Below are 8,557 nucleotides of genomic sequence, written 5' to 3'. Positions count from 1 at the left end.
TCCGTTCATTGAGGAGACTTTCAGAAATACCCAATCGTCAACCTGAATTTCTAATTCCCTTATCCTCATATTGGTACAGGACATTTGACGACTTTGGGTAGTCTTAATCCTATCTATAATGACTTTCACCTTTTCCATTGCCTGGTGGACAAAATCAGGTCTAAGCAGATGGGTTTCACCTATCTCATACCAACCAATAGGTGATCTGTATCTTTTATCATAGAGGGCCTCAAAAGAAGCCATTTTGATACTAGAATGATAACTGTTGTTGTAGGCAAACTCTATGAGAGGCAAGTGATCTACCCAACTACCTTTAAAGTCGATCAAGCACGCCCTCAGTATGTCTTCTAGAGTTCGTATGGTATGCTCTGCTTGTCCATCCGTTTGAGGGTGGAAATCTGTACTAAGTTCACCTGGGTACCTAAATCTTTAAAAAAGGTTGCCAAAACTGAGAATAGAATTACTTACCTCGGTCGGATATAATGGACACCAGAGACCCATGAAATCAAAAACTCATGAATGTATAACTTTGCATAATCTTCTCCTAATAGTTAGTCCTTACAGGTAGAAAAAGAGCAGACTTGGTCATTCTATCAATAATAACCCAGATAGAATCGTACTAATTTTGGGATCGTGGAAGACTGATAACAAAGTCCATATTGATCATCTCCCATTTACATATGGGCGAAGCTATGTCCTGGTATGTACCATCCGGCCTTAAGTTCTCAACCTTAACTTGTTGGCAATTCAAACACTTGGCCATAAAGTTAGCACCATCTCGCTTCATGTTGGTCCACCAATAAATCTCCTTTAGGTCATGATAAATTTTAGTAGAGACGGGGTGAATAACATACCTGGAAGTGTGAGCTTTAATCAAAATACTTTTATGCAATTCATTAATATTCAACGCACATAATCTACCTTGGTATATCAGAATACCATCTCTTCTAATTTCAAATGCCATAACCTTTTTTTGGCCAAGGCCTTCCTTGATTTGCATCAATATAGGGTCATTGACTTGCTTTTCCTTAACTTAGGAACATAAGAATGATTGATCCACCTCTTGAATGAATAACCCTCCATCCTCGGAGTCTAAGAGCCGGACTCCCAAATTAGCAAGTCGATGAATATATTTAACCAGATTCCTTTTTTCCTCCATAACATAAGAAATATTGTCCATGGATAACCTACTAAGAGAATCAACAACCACATTAGCCTTAACTGGGTGATAGTGCAGACTCATATCATAATCCTTCAACAACTCGATCTACCGCCTCTGCCCGAGGTTCAACTCCTTCTAAGTAAACATGTACTGTAAGCTCTATGGTCGATCAAAATGTCAACATGCACTCCATAAAGATAATAACGCCAGATCTTAAGCGCAAACACCACAGTCTCCAACTCTAAATCGTCGTAGCTGCCTAGATGCATAAGCCACCATCTTACCATGCTGCATAAGTACACAACCAAGTCCTACTCGAGATGCATTGTAATACACAACTAATCCCTCTGTACTCTTGTGAAGGGTCAAAACCAATGTCGTGGTCAACTTTTCTTTTAGCCTCTCAAAACTGCTTTTACAAGCCTCAAACCACAAAAACTTCACTTTCTTCTGCGTTAATCTTGTAAATGGAGCAACTATAGATGAAAAACTTTCTATGAACCTCCTATTACATCCATTAGACCCAAGAAACTCTTAATGTTGGTTGGAGTCATGTGTCTTGACCATTTCTTTACCGCTTCAACTTTTTGAGAATCAACCTTAATACCTTTACTAGAAATAATATGACCCAAAAAAGTTACTTACACTAAGCCAGAATTCACACTTAGAAAATTTAGCATACAACTCTTGGTCCTTGAGGGTTTAAAGTACAATTCGGATGTGATTGACATGATCTTCAACACTCTTGGAGTAAACCAAAATATCGTTAATGAAAACTATGACAAAACAATCCAAAAACCATCTGAATACTCCGCTCACAAGATCCATGAATGCTGTAGGTGCATTGGTCAATCCAAAAGACATGACCAAGATTCATAGTGAATATACCGGGTTTAGAAGGCAGTTTTAGGAATGTCAGACTCCCTAACTTTCAATTGATGGTAACCTGAATGAAGGTCTATCTTAGAGAAACGTCTAGCACCCAAAAGTTGGTAAAAAGGTCATCTATTTTGGGGAGAGGGTACTTATTCTTAAAAATAACTTTATTCAACTATCGATAATCTATACATATATGAAGGAAACCATCTTTATTATGCATGAAAAGTATGGGAGCACCCTAGGGAGAGACACTAGGACGAATGAAACCTTTATAAAAAGGTCCTATAACTGCTTCTTCATGTCTTACAATTTTATAAGAGTCATTCTATATGGCAGAATGAAAATATGCTTAGTGTCTGATAACAGGTTAATACCAAAATCTATATCCCTATCTGGGGGTATCCCAGGGAGATTATCAAGAAAAACTTCTGGGAATTCGTTAACTACTGGGACCGATTGGAGAGACAGAGTTTTGGCATTAGAATCTTTGACACATACAAGATGGTACAAACAACCTTTGGATATAAGCTTATGATCCCTAAGATAAGATATAATCTTCTCCTTATGTGCAAAAGAATACTTTCCCATTCTATAATTGGTTCATTAGGAAAATAGAAGGTGACCTTTCTAGTTCTACAATCTAATGTGGCATAACATGAATTGAGCCAGTCCATCCCTAAAATCACATCAAAGTCCACCATGTCAAGTTTTACAAGTTCAACCATCGTATCCCGATAAAAGATGGACACCATATAATTTTTATGCACTCTTCTGGTGACATTTAACTCACCAACTGGGGTCAAAATTAAGAAGGGTTCAAGAATGTTTTTGGGGTCAAAAACAAAACTCACAGCCACATAAAGAGTTAATAAGATAGAGTAGACTCAGGATCAAGTAGCACATAGACATCACGAGAGAAAATTTGTGACATACCTGTAATAAAATCTGTGCGGCCTCTGAATCCTGGAGAATAGACAAAGCATGAAGACGATTACAACCCCGCGTATACTGGGGGTGACACCCTTAGATAAAGGTGCTGACGAAGTAGCTTGGGCCTTAGTGCCTTATTTCCCCTATAACCTTCTTTAGTCGAGGGATAATCTCTCTGAAAATAGCCTAACTCTTGTCTCTAAAATAACACTTCCCTGGGTGATTATTTCTACATATGTTACAATGAGGGTGGGATTTTAAGGGTTGATTCACGCTCCCCAGGGACTGAGTGCCATGTATTTGTGGAATATTACTGGGCTGGAACCACTACTCACCGGAAGGTCTAGGTACAGACGCACTAGCTGATGACTAAACATTGCCTCAAAATTTCTTCTTAGACCATTTCTTGCTCCAATTGCCACTTTACTGCTGATTGGTATCCATATCTGCAAACCTAGTTCTCTTAACCTGCCTCTCCTCTACCTCCGCTTGACTTTTCTTATCTTCTTCCACTTGTTGTATATATACCACTAACCTAGAGATATCCATATGACTATTCAGCATTGCCTCTTACACTCTAACACTAAATCATCAGAATGACCAGATGCAAACCTCCTTGTATGAGACCTCATATTGCACATCAATTTTGGAGCATAATGGGATAACTAGGTGAATTTCAATACATATTCTTTGACACTCATCTTACCTTGATTTAGATTCACAAATTCCTCAGCCTTAGCTTTTCTCAATTACTGAGGAAAGAAGTAATCTAGGAAAGCATCCAAAAACTCTTCCCATACTGCCGGTTCAACATTCTCACCTCTTAACTCTTCCCACTCATTATACCACTGGTAAGCTACCTCTTTCAACTGATAGGCCACAAACTCTACCCCTTCTGTATCATTTGCATACATGACTCAAAATATTTTCCCTATCTCATCCATAAAATTTTAAGGATCATCCTTAACCTTGGTACCTGTAAAAGAGGGTGTGTTTAGCCTTATGAATTGACCAACCTGAGTGACCTTAGAAGAACCTGACATAAGTTACATTTCTCGACCAATAAGACTACGATGCCACAAGCTGAACAAGCATATGGATAGACTGATGAAACTCAACATTCGAGACTTATCTTTATGGATATTGAATATGGTTGTTACCCGTCTTAGGGGATCGAGGAAGGCTAGTTGGAACTGGTGGAACCCCTATCAGATTAGTAAATTTTGGACTACGGGCTTTATACTGGTTCGCATCCCATGGGTAGGGTGGACCTCTTCAGCATTTTTCCCAATAGGAATAGTGGGTCCAACTGAGGTGTTCTAACTATAGGATCTTTACGGACGCATGATCTAAAATGCAGAAAGTCAGGAGTTAGGAGAATTCCATTGAAATTGTACTCTGTAGTACAAACTTGGACATGAAGAAAATAAAAATTTCTAAATGCCTCATAACCACAAAGGTCGAGAGAAACCTTAGCATACTATCATAATCATAATTCATATATAAAGCAAAAGATAAAATAAAACATGAAAAATCCCATATTCACTTGTTACATCAAGTCATACTAAAATAGAAAACCCAATCTAGTTCACGAAGCCACTACTGATAACTTATTCTGTCTAAGACGGGACAAGGCCCCTGATAAAACCATGAATCTAATAATAAACTATCATATGAGTAAACGCCTTCAGAATAGAGGAGACTCACTGACTCTGAACTCTGAAGGAAGCTTACCACTACACTGGACCACGAACTGCACCCCAGAACCTACATTATGAGATAATGCGACAGTCGGGGGATGATCAATACTTGGAATGTGTTGGTATGCAGAACAATTCAAAAATAATATATATTTTATGTAAAATAATGAAGAGCATTGTGAAAACAATTTAACATATAGAGATCAAAACACATTGTACATAATTAAAGAGTTTTAATCTTTCTTGTAAAATATAGACTCAACTCTTTCCTTTAATTCTGAAATAGATGGTACGCCCTACAAGTCTATTACACCATGGGCTACATGGGTCCGCCATTAACTCATCAATCAAGCCCCCAATCCACGTTTGCTGCAAGAATTAAAGTTTCTGAATGAGGGTATATCCCCTTACAGGCATACCTTAAGTACCCCCTTATATATATCATAATTATCTTTCTTATAGGATAACATATCATAAATCCTGCGTCGGCAAAGTGCAATTTTCAACAATGAGTCATTTAACTTGTGCTTTCTTTGGATAACCATTTATCTCTCTTTAGCCCTATTTTATCCTATTAATATCATTCTTCATGCTTATAAATATTTATTTCTTTCATGCTAAAGGCATTCCGTATTAGGTACCATCATACCTAGACTTGCATGTTATATCATGTCATGCCCATAACCCTTTCAGTCAATATCATGTTAACGACCACCAAAATTACATGAGAGTTTTTATTTCAAATAACAAATGAAAACTTATGGAAAAATATTATCTTTTCAAGACTTTAACATAAGGTGTCCATCTTTTTCATAAATCACATGAAATCCTCTATTAATCACAAAAGATCATTTAAAAAGTAAGAAAAACACCCTCTCTTGGAACATAAAACCATGTCAATTCACCATTGATAATAAAATATTTAACTCAAGCCTTTAGTCATTTTTTTGAACAATCCATAACATATTAAAGCAAATTTCATCATGAAAGAGGAAAATTTCATAAATCATGCTCTTAAATCAACTCTAAAAAATCCATAATAAATAAGCATATTAATACATTTTGAAATTTGTAGTGAAACTATGATTTAGCCCATGAGTATTAGGATAGTTCTACATTCCTTGAAACCAAGAGGAATTAACATAATTAACCCTCATAGATTAGAGAGCTTTGAACCCTAGGTGGGCTTTCTCCTTTCTTGCTATTTGAGTGACTAAAATGTGATTTTTGAAGTGAAAAGTCATTCTTAAGGCCTTATCCACGTACATAGAAGGTTGGAAATGACTTAGGGTGTCAAAAGACCCTAGTTCCCTTAAAATATGACCAAAAATAAAGTCATACTGATGAAAAAAAGAAGGGAGTTCGACGTAACTCCCATCACACGGGGGTAGCCTCGCGGCGCGACCCCCATATCATACCTCCACAATTTATTCTTAAAATTAAGCAACCATAATTAAGAGATTTCAAGGTTTGAATTTATAAATCTTATCTTATCAAATTGCTGAACATCATCATTTTTTTCAATTTATTTTTGAGGTTAGTTTAATTTCTTAATTTTTTAAACTTTACTAAATAAACAATCTACGAGTTACTTGTTGCATGTGCGTAATTCTCAAAACTTAAGCATAGTACTAAAGTCTGATCCAAGTTTTAGAGAAAATAGATTGAAACACCGAAATAACCCTGCCAATATGAAGAAGTCAAGAAAAGTTGCTCGTACAAGCTCTAAGAAATCCGCTGCTAAATCTTCATGTAAGATAAAAAGTGAAGAATCATCACAACCGCGTCTTCCAAAGGTATAGTGATTTGTTGATGAGTCTGTATTTTTTATCGATCTACGTATTCTTATACATTGTTATATAAGAGCGTTTTATTATTATTTCAACCTTATACATAAATTAGTTATGTATAGTGTTAGAGACGCCTTTTTATACATTAAGTTTGTTATATATATGGTTAGATTACTTTGTAAATCCATGTTGTTATTTTGAACTATGATACATAGCGAGTTATGTATATATTTATAGTTATATCATTTGTTGGACGTTTTATTTCAATCCACATATATAACTTTGTTATGTATATGTATTGAAACAAGACACTCTTGGGCTGTTTAATTTCAGGTCGTATACATTATAGAGTTATGCATATGTTATGCATCAATAGTGTTATACATAGAGAAAATACATAAAGTGCACCCTGAACTTGTTCAACTTTTTTTAAAAATACACCTAAACTATAATTCCGACCTATTATCCCACGAATCTTGCCTAAACCGTTATAAATACACCATTTTGACCAAATTCTTGACTCTGCGTGTAGACATTGACATAAAGCGCGTGAATGAAAAAAAATTATTGATCCAACAAATTAAAATGTGCCATGTATAATAAAAAGGACCCATTTTTTAATTTTGTATTTAAGTACCTTTTTCTTCATTTTTCATCTTTTTCTTTTGTTTCTTCTTCTTCTTCCTTCTTCTTCTTCTCCATTAATCTCCATTAATAGTATCTTTGTTTTTCCTCTTCCTCTTCTTCTCCATGGATATAGAGAGTTGTGGATTTCAGGGAATTACTCAGTCCTAATGAGTAATGAGATTTCACTCTTTTATGTACTGTTAATTAGAATATTAGTATGTTAGTCATCATTGATTTTGTATGAAATTAGAGGATTTTGATTTGATTTAGTGATGACTTGGTGATAAATATGATGAATGTGGTATCTTCAAATCTTCTTCTTGATAGAATTTTCAATTTTTAATCCGATAGCGATTTTAATTTTTGATTTTAATTTGATTTCAATTTTAATTTGCTTTTGATTTGATTTTAAATCGACGTGGTAATTATTGGTACAAGAGTTAATGACACTGTTGCAATTGCAGACGGAATTTGAAGCTAGAAAAGATTTGAAAGAATAAATTTTGAAAAAAGTAGCCATACACAATAGAGGAGCAAGAACACAAAGTATGAAGATTAACCTGTGTATCCCTCTCCATGCTTCCAACTTCTTTATGACATTTGATTTCTGTGGCAGCTAATCAAGATACCAATGATTAAAGCAATAACATGAATTCTTGGGGAAGTAATTTTTCCTTGTCAGTCCGCATTATCAACAAAAGAAAAAACCTTTAGTAATTTTGATTTTTGAAGTAATCTTCTTCTTGAGGTATGAACAAGGTGAAGATGGAAGAAGAGAAAAGAAAAAAAAAATTATTATTTAAAGAGAGAGTGTCAACCACACCTATGGGTTGCTGAACAATATGGTCAAAATGGTGTATTTACAACGGATTAAAAATCAATATTGGGGTAATAGGTCGTATCTAAAGTTTAAGTGTTTTTTTGAAAACCTTGGACAAGATCAGGGGTCATTATGTATTTTCTCTTATACATAACACAGTTATTTATATGACTCTATTAGACAAGATGAGCTGTGTGTATTTCAGGCCATATACATAGCAGTGTTTTGTATATGAAAGAACGTTAGGCATGTATATGATGTGTTATCTTTATATTTGCAAGTTTTATTTCATACTATTATGTTTATGTGACGTCTGGGATGTGTATTTTGCAAACCTATATGTATAAGGGTTGAGGTTCACTGTTGTCATGTCCTTCAAATCTTATAGGAATTCATTTTTTTTGTTTCAATTTTTTCATACTTATGTAGAAAAATTTTCTTTATATGTAAATTAGATAGTAAAATTTTTCATAGACTTACGTAGTAAAATTTCCTTTATATGATTCTTTGTTTTTTTTGTTTTAAAATTTTCAACATCCCTTTATTTTATAAGGGCCTTTTCCCTTTGGTTCTAAAATTTTCTTGTTGATTTATGTGGTAAATTTGCTTTTATAAGTATATTTTTTTAAAATATTTATATAATTAAGGG

This window comes from Capsicum annuum, chromosome 5, assembly GCF_002878395.1.
Source record: "Capsicum annuum cultivar UCD-10X-F1 chromosome 5, UCD10Xv1.1, whole genome shotgun sequence".
In the NCBI taxonomy this organism is placed as follows: Eukaryota; Viridiplantae; Streptophyta; class Magnoliopsida; order Solanales; family Solanaceae; genus Capsicum; species Capsicum annuum.
The sequence above is the reverse complement of the archived record's forward strand: the minus strand, read 5'-3'. Positions refer to the sequence as shown.